The sequence below is a fragment of the Pundamilia nyererei genome, unplaced genomic scaffold (genome assembly GCF_000239375.1).
Source record: "Pundamilia nyererei isolate P.nyererei 1_Seehausen unplaced genomic scaffold, PunNye1.0 scaffold00255, whole genome shotgun sequence".
Taxonomy (NCBI): domain Eukaryota; kingdom Metazoa; phylum Chordata; class Actinopteri; order Cichliformes; family Cichlidae; genus Pundamilia; species Pundamilia nyererei.
Window position 1 is genome coordinate 342523 of NW_005187656.1, and position 8964 is coordinate 351486.

The 8964-nt window shown below is 38.9% G+C and overlaps 1 long non-coding RNA gene across 2 annotated transcripts; it reads right to left on the reverse strand.

Annotated features, from left to right (window-relative positions):
• Positions 1 to 271: 271 nt before the first annotated feature.
• Positions 272 to 5856, reverse strand: LOC106456467 (uncharacterized). 2 transcript variants are annotated; one of them, XR_001290577.1, is made up of 5 exons: positions 5784 to 5856; positions 1436 to 1494; positions 713 to 923; positions 507 to 609; positions 272 to 397 (listed from the first exon to the last, which is right to left on the reverse strand). It is a non-coding gene; the product is annotated as an uncharacterized LOC106456467 (long non-coding RNA). The 2 variants fall into 2 exon arrangements; XR_001290576.1 differs by lacking the exon at positions 5784 to 5856 and adding an exon at positions 1758 to 1821.
• Positions 5857 to 8964: the final 3108 nt, after the last annotated feature.

Genomic DNA, 8964 nt, shown 5'->3' on the forward strand with positions numbered 1-8964 from the left:
TGTCCGGTTCTCTCCCGTGCACGAGAAACATGAAGAAGCTTGCCTACTTGTGTCTTGCTTTGCAGTGTAATTATATTGCCTTCAACGTTCCAGCGGATGGGTTCAAGCTACAAACCTATCAGGGGCTTAATAAAAGCTTGATTTTGTTAAATGACAGATAACTAACTACTTGGAAGAATGCAATGACTGCCCCTAAGCTTTCCTTAGAATATTAGCTCTTCTTTCTAATTAAACTACAAACTGAGATATAGGATATATGATTGTATATCTTGGGCTTGAAAACAATAGATTTTTTCACACACTCACAGTGTATGTGTCGTTAAAGATCAGGGAGCACTTCTTTAGGGCTGCTCTGGAGATGTCTACAGACTTTAGGTCACAGGAAGCGCTGTAAGAACTGAGAAAAAACAGTATTATTCTCTTTGTGGTGCACATGATGACAGGTGTGATTTATATATTGTGAGTATTATGTGTTGAGCTTTTCTCTTTGTGATTGAGCTCCTTACAGGCGTTGAGATTTATACTGAGCATGTATGGTGCATGCAGCCTCATCAGTGCTGTTCCACAAACATGTGATGTTTCTATTGTAGTCAGTGTAGCAAGTGAGATCTGTGAGAATTAAAACAGGAGAGATGGGATGAGAATGAGTAAATATGTCAAACAACAGATCTTAAAATCAGTTAAACATGAATAAAGAGGAATAAAGACTAACTCTCTGGAAGCCTGGGACACTCATCACTTGTGCAGAGCAACAGCAGAGGCAGCAGAATAAACAGGGAAAGGCTTTTCTTATTTCTCTCCATTAAGTCGACAGTTTTCTTTCTTAGAGGCTGCTGGGATGGTGACTCGTGACTGTGACTGGAAGACTTGAAGGACTGTAGTTGCTTTAGGTATTGACTGACTGCTTTCTGATTCTTCTCATCCTGCAAAGGTAACCACATGAAATAAAATGTTACCATGTTAGCAACATGATTAGAGACGACACAGTTTTATTTCTCCAAACAGTCAATACATATACAACACAAAGTGCTGTTCAGCAACTGTTATTGTGGTTTGGAGACATCTACATAAAATGAAATTGAATTGAAATCATAATTTACATGAAGCGCTTCAAAAATTAATGTTTCCATTGCTGTTGCATTTGTGGTCTTTTCTTTCAGACATGCGTCTCTACCACAGCCTCACAAACTGTTGGCTGCTCGGTTTGTGTTCACTTGGTTTGATCTGCTCCACCATGTCAAATCAAATAAAACTGATACATAAATAACAACAACCTGATCTCCTGGATGTTTTCTTACACAAAAGAAATTGGCACTTAATCGTAAACTGAACAACATTCAGTAAAACATTTTTAATATTGTAATTGTAATAATACAATTGTCTTATAAAAATAATAATAGCTGTACATTAAAGGACTTCAGTCAGTGACACTTACCTGCTGGCTGAGCTGCAACTGATCTGCTTCCAACTGCTGACTTAATTTCACCCGATATCCTGTCAAAGAGCATCACATGAGGGTGTTACTTTGTTTACGTATCAAATGTAACCAACTAAACTGACAAGACGAAAACAGCAGGTGAATTCTGTGAGGTCACTGCCAGAACTACAGCCACAAATCTAGATCATCTCTCGATCACAACCCACAGAGCTCTTCTGACGAACATTTGAGCTTCTGAGTGTTTCACTTGAAGCCTTGTAACCCTTTAGTTTCATCTAATCTGATTCTTCAACTTATAAACGATTGTATATAACAGTACCTGCAGTGCACCTGTCTGTATAACTCTGAGCTGATAACTTCAAGCATGCAGTATCAGGTGGAAACTGGCTGTTCTGGGTTGTTGCTTCAGTTTTTCATCTTCCTTGACTTTAGTACAGCCTGTCAGTTCCCCCACCCTGTTGTATTTCTGACCACACACACACACACACACACACACACTGCACTATTTATAAGTATTAGCAGTAGCTCCCTTTGCATGTGGACCACATTGACATTTAAACTGTGTGTTTGTGTGGATTTGTGCTTTTTGTGGTTTTGCAGCCAAGAGCAAGCTGTCCCACAAACACCCACATCCTCACCTAATGTCTTCACATTATGCATTAACTGACTTTAAGCATTTTATCTTTGCAAGAACACATTTCAAACAAACTTTTCTTTTCATAGTGTTCAATACAAACATATTAAGTTTAAACACCATAGTACTGAAGTCGGTTTAGATTCTCATTCACATAATAAATATCACGTCACATTAGATACTCCAGCTTTGCCCCAAACATAGAGCCAGACTCATAAAGAAGATCTTCAGATCACATCTTCTATAGAACAAAAACTGTGGATCTTTTTGAGAACTCAAATGTTCCATTAATCTGACAGGTTCACTTCCTGCTCAAAGCTTTTCAAGTTGATATAAAAGGTGTGAAAGAGGAAATCATGCTGACTGATCCTCTTAAAATGAGCTTTCAAAGCTTTCAGTTGTGTGCTGCAACTCACAAAAATGTTTCAAAGCAGTTTATGGTTTCTGTAACAGGTGCACTTCCTTCCTGATCTACTGTTATAAATATCAAAGTTTCATGCAAACTGGGAGGCTCTGTAGTGAGCGCTCATGGGTGCTCAAGGTGACAACGTGGCATTCAGTACTTTAACAAGATAAAAGCTCTGAAACTGTACAGAATAAGAAAAAAACAAGAGATAAAAAATAGAAGAGACCCAATGCTGCTTATATTTGCTTTATTATCTGGTCGATGCACATGCAATTGTTCTGACCACATAAACCTACCTGACAGCATTAATGCACTGTTGCTCCTCAGTGTTGGTATAGAAGCTGAACTTTTATTCTGCCAAATCTACCCAATGGTTGAAACATGTCACATAGTGTTGATGTGAAGCAGCTCTTTGTTTATTCCTGTACTGAAATCCTCTGCATTTAAACCTTTCAGACAGATTCCAGTTGTTTCATAGAACTTAAACACAAAAAGTTCATCATGGGGTTTCACGAGGTTCTGTGCTGACACTCATCTTTATTCATGCTTAACTTCAACAATATCACTAAAGTACTGCATGCATTTTCATTGCTGTGATGTCAGAGCCCAGCTATATTTATCTATGAGGCCAGACAAAATGTTCATTTAGTCCAATTTAAGCACATCTTAAAGTCATAATTGTCTAAATAATTCAGACAATACTGAGCTAAATATAATATAAATAATATAAATCTAGATTTATATAGCTCTAAATTTAGTATAACCTCTGCCTCAAGTACTCTCATTGTGATTACCCCCGGACAATCGTATTTATTTTTAATTCCAACATATCCTCAGATCAAGTCTTTGGCACTGCCTTCTTTCAGCTAGATCTTCCATGATGCACTTCACCTTCCTTCCGCTCTCCTTTCTTTCTCCTCCCATGCATTTCTGTGATCCCATCTGTGATCATTGTGTGGCTTCGCTTTCCTGTAGTATGGCTTCTTCCTCACTCTGTACCTGTTTGTAAGTGTCTCCAGCTCCAGAAACATGTTTCTGATTACTGTCACACCAACCTTCCCACTGTTTGTGGTTTCTCACTGCGTGTCTTTTCATTCTTTAGTCTACATCAGATGATTGATGCAGATGAGTTGGCCAGGTAAGTGTGTGACCTGTAAAGTGCCTGCAGATTACTAATAACATGGTGCATTAAATATAAATGCAAGAAAACGACAGCTGAAGCAAATTTCATTAGCCCAGCAGCGTCATGATGATTGACCATGACATTTAAAAAAAGTATCTTTGTGTTCTAACTCATTCTTATCATTTTCACAGAGCTGTGAAGCGTATGTTCTCTTTATTTATATCGTCTTCTGACTTTTGGACTTCCCCTAACGCATTACAAGAAAAAAGTGAGAAAGATGACCCTCTTATCGCTTTCTTTTTGCCTCACTGAGTCAGAAGCACGATAACCACAAATACACACTAAAGGCTCAAACCACATCCTAACCCTCGTCTCTTCACAGAAAACAATTTTCTTTCCACTGATAAAAAAAACAAACACAAAACGTCATTCACTACCCAGAAAGTCTGCTTTCTCTTCCTTCCTTCCTTATTAGGTGTTTTTTCTTTACATGAGTGGTTGAAAGGCATCTGAGGCCACAGCTTCAAACAGGTGATAAAGGATCTAGAGAGAGTTAGTGAATCAGTAAGTGCAGATGATTAGTAAGGAGGAAATGGCTGATCACATTGTTAAACACAATCCTGGACAATGAGAGGATGTCTGAGGTAATTTTCAAGTATGACAGTGTTGTCTAAAGCTTAACAACTACAGAATGATAAAGCCGAGGATCCATACCATGAAGTTATAGGAAAGAGCTTATCAGTGAGGAGCAGTGAGTCTCCTGCTGAAAAACAGCTCTACTGGTGTCAGATAGAGGACTGCAAGTCAGTAGAAGCAAAACAGAATAAATGCATGTGAATGAGAGAGAGACATGTGCAAGGAGTGGAGATAGTGAAGGTGGATAAGTTTAAATAATTGGGATCAGGCAGGGTGGAGACAAGTGTCAGAAGGGATTTGTGACAAACATATAGCTAGAGTGAAAGGCAAGGTTTACAAGTTGGTAGTTGGTATGTATGGTTTATGTGTGTATGTGTGTTTGGAGATGGTAGCACTAACAAGTAGCAGAATTGAAGATCTTAAGGTTTCAATGTGAGTGACCAGAAGAATGAGACTAGACATGAGAACATCAGAGGGACAGCTCAGCTTAAGCAGTTTGGAGACAATGTTAGTGAGGTTAGGCTGAGATGGTTTGCATACGTGCAGAGGAGGGATATTTGAGAGTGGATGTTGAAGATGGAGCTGCAAGGCAGAAAAACAAGAAGACAGGAAGAAAAGAGTCCTAACATCCAGACAGTCTGGGTGCTCGGGGCAGGGTGAAATGGAGGCCAATGATCCACTGTAATGATTTCTAAACCAAACAGCTGAAAGAAGGAGAAGACGACTCTAGGAGAAACCAAGATGGACTTGTACCAGAAGGATGACGAGACAAACGTATGCAGAAGGGAAGATACAGCTCATGAGGTCAGGGCCACTGTGAAGATGCCACTGCTGATAGATATAGCAAGGACAAATTCTGAAGTGTACAGGTTTATACTCTCAGCTCAGAATCAGCCAAATGCTGCAGAATTGGCTGGCCAGCACTTCATAATGCAAATAGATAATGGATGCAAAAGCATAACAACCCAAGAGTTTCTCAAATAAAGAAAGGATATTCTCCAAGGACTGCATACAGCATGCTTTTAAGTTACTGAAGATAAAACTGAAGACAAAGAGACCCACAAACAGTAAAGACCTAGCAGAGCATCTCAGTGGAGGACACACAGCATTGGGTGATGTATAGAAATGTCTTTAATATCAGATAATAAACAGATACAAAACTTTTGCTTTGAATTTTGAAATAAAGCTGAAAGTCTGCACTCCAAGCACATATTGATTGTCTGATGTGCAGAGGTGAAATTACAAGCAATACTTTTGATAATAATGAGCTGTAATTCATTATTATCAAGTTGTCTTAACAACTTCCTAAAACACCAACAGTGAAGGAGAGAGCATATTTTTTCCCATATTGGTTCTTTTATTGCCTCCCTGTTAAATCTAGAATATAATTTAAAATTATTCTCCTCACATACAAAGTCATTAATAATCAGGCCCCAGCTTATCTTTAAGACCTCTGTTTCATCCCAATAGAGCAGTTTGCTCTTAGACTGCCTGCCTATTAAACTAAAATATAATAAAATAAAAATAAGTGACATTAATAACCTACCAGTCCGGGTGTGTTCAGTGTTCTGTCATTTCCATGTCTGTAAGATAATTCAGGCTTTACCTTTGCCCTATATAACACTTCTTTATATCTATCATCTAGTGTGACTTATGAAAGAGAGTTCAAAGAAAAGAAGAAGCTAAGCACATTGGGTTTTTTTTTAGGGTTTTTTTTTACTGATGACAGTAACTTAGTGATATGGTTGGTCACATGCTTTGACATTTCATATCTGAGAATGAAACAGCCACTATGAGTATGTGAGTTTTTCAATCCCCTTTGTACTCTTTATCAAGTTACTTAACATGTAAGCCACCAACGGCAGGTAGAACAGCACCTTGTAGACTTGTTAAAGTGAAACTCTTTATGTGTTAAAAATGTTTCATGGTTACTATGACTGTGAAATAAGTGAAGTGAAAGTAGTATGATTTCAAAACTAAACAGTTTAAACAGCCACACAAACCTTAATTTTATGTCTTTGTTTTTTCTTGACTTTTTAAACTTAAATAATAAGTTCTGTTTTATTAAGGCGATTTTTAAAGAGTCCTTGGGAAATATGTCTTCTTGCTGGGAGAACCTTGAGATCTCTTTCCTCTGTATAGTACAGGGTTCATTACTAATTTCTACTAAAAATTACTATTGGATTAGATACTTATTTGCAACAGTGTCAGTACCAATACACCTGCTCACACACAACTTTACACAGCAGTGCTACAGACAGGCAGACATCGCCTCCCCTCACTAATAGCTGAAGTAGAGGATGTTTACACTGAACAACACTTTGGGAGGAGTGATGCAACAACTACTTTTACAAGTGTTAACCTGGCTGGCACATACGTTACTGTCAGTTGCTTTATTATTAGCAATTAGCAGGGGCGATCGTGGCTCAAGAGTCGGCAGTTCGTCTTGTCATCAGAAGGTTGCCGTTCGAGCACCGGCTCCGACAGTCTCGGTCGTTGTGTCCTTGAGCAAGACACTTCACCCGTTGCCTACTGGTGGTGGTCAGAGGGCCCGGTGGCGCCAGTGTCCGGCAGCCTCTCCTCTGTCAGTGTGCCCCAGGGCAGCTGTGGCTACAATGTAGCTTGCCATCACCAGTGTGTGAATGACTGAATGTAGTGTAAAGCGCTTTGGGGTCCTTAGGGACTAAGTAAGGCACTATACAAATACAGGCCATTTACCATTTTACCCAGTGGGTCACCAGGAAAGTTTAGAGGGTTGCGTAAGGGGGTGCATCTGGGAGTATATCTTTGCCAAATCAAGCACAAGAATCCATCCACTGAGGAAACCCTGTGGAAATAAGGGCAGCACCATAAAATAACATTATGTGAAGGCACATTGGCCATCTGTTCAGCCATTATTAAGGTAGTGGCTAGTGGCTTTAGCTAATAATAGTAATAAGGATAATGTGGGAACTAAGCACCAAATACAATCTTGCCCATATTTTGCCTTTGATGTCAAGTATCAAAGATTTTCTTGGTTGACTTGGATGATTTTTATTGACTTTGACATTCATGTCATGACGTGACAGTATCATGGTTTCTCACAAGATGTCATGATTACATTGCTGAAGAGCTGTCTACTATAGTGAATTCGATACAGTCACCAGCTGCTAGGGAAGAATGTGTAATCCCCACAGGGCTGGACTGGTAATCTGTCATACCGTCATACCATCATTTTCCTAGTGGGGTGACGGGTCAATTGAAGGGCCCTACAAGTTCTAATTCTTGTTAACAGAAATGAATGTTGCAGTTGCTTTTCACACTGTTGATGGCGACTGTATGCTGTTTTCTTTGTACCAGGAAGGCACTGTTAAGTACAAGTTTTAGTTGATGTTGTATAAAAAAATGATGAAGAATGATTTTGTTTTATAAGAGAAAAGCTCTTTTTATTGTTGTTGTTGGTTAGGAAAAAGGAGATATAATGTCTCTCATCTCTTAGTTACCATAAGGAGAAAAATAAATAAATAATACGGCCACTTTATGATCACAGGTTTGGTTTCAGCTAGAACTTTTAAAGAAAGACTTTATCGATGTTGTGTTGGAAAAATATATATTAGTCTTTTGTTAAGTGTTATGTTTGGAAAAAAAAGGAAAATACTCCCAAGCTGGTGAACTGAATGTTGCAGTTGCTTTTCACACTGTTGATGACGACTGCGTGCTGTTTTCTTTGTACCAGTTGCCAGAATAAAGAGGGAGCCCAGAGTAAGGGCAAGTCCAGCGTCACAGTGCCGTCCTTTCTACATGGACATATCACACCACATGCACCATAGACTCACAGAACAGCAACAGCTACACTTGCTTCTGCATTTGCTGCTGTGAATGAGGGATAATGAAAGAACCTGGCATCTTGGTGCAAGAAGGGATGAGATGAGATGAGATTAGATTAGATGACACTTCATTAATCCCTCGGGTGGGTTTCTCTAGGAAATTCAGTTTCCAGTAGCATAGCACCGACAGAAGTTGCATGTTACAGAGTTGGAATACCAAATAAAAGGGAATGAGAGTAACGGCAAATGTGTCCTCCTTTTCCCCACACTGAAAAAAAGGGATTGGCCAACTCTTGTATTTACGTAAGCATCTTGCGTGTATTTAACACAATTGCCTCGTGCTTTAAAGTTAAGTGTAACTACATAGTGTAGAAACTACATGATATGCAGAGAGGCTAGATTAAATTGTTCATATCATGTTCAAGTGAAGTAAGTCAATAATATATCAATGTTAAATCCCGTGACACTGCACGGGTTTCAGACTCGCGCTCTTTAGATCGTGGTTTCAGGAAGGCATCCATCTCAGTCAAGTCGAGCAGCCACCTCTACTTTGTTTGGTATACCAAAAAAATAAATTGGGTGGTTGTTACATTAAAAAAGTCTAACTTGTAATTTGAACACAATAATTTCATGTTTCTATGAACGTAATTAAATCATGAAGAATCTGTACGAAATTCAACAACTTAATTTGTTCTTGTTGACATTATATGATACAATCTAGTAAGAGTGGTTAGTTGCTGAACTCATGAAATTCACAAGATCGCACGAGATGTCAAACTGCAGGAAAATCACTGGAGTTATAAGAGGCAGGCAACTACACACGCACCACGTGCATGCTATTGCTATTTATTGTGTATTATTACAAAAACAAAAAAATTCTGCATCAAATACAGGAAATCATAGCTTTCCTACATTTCCTAG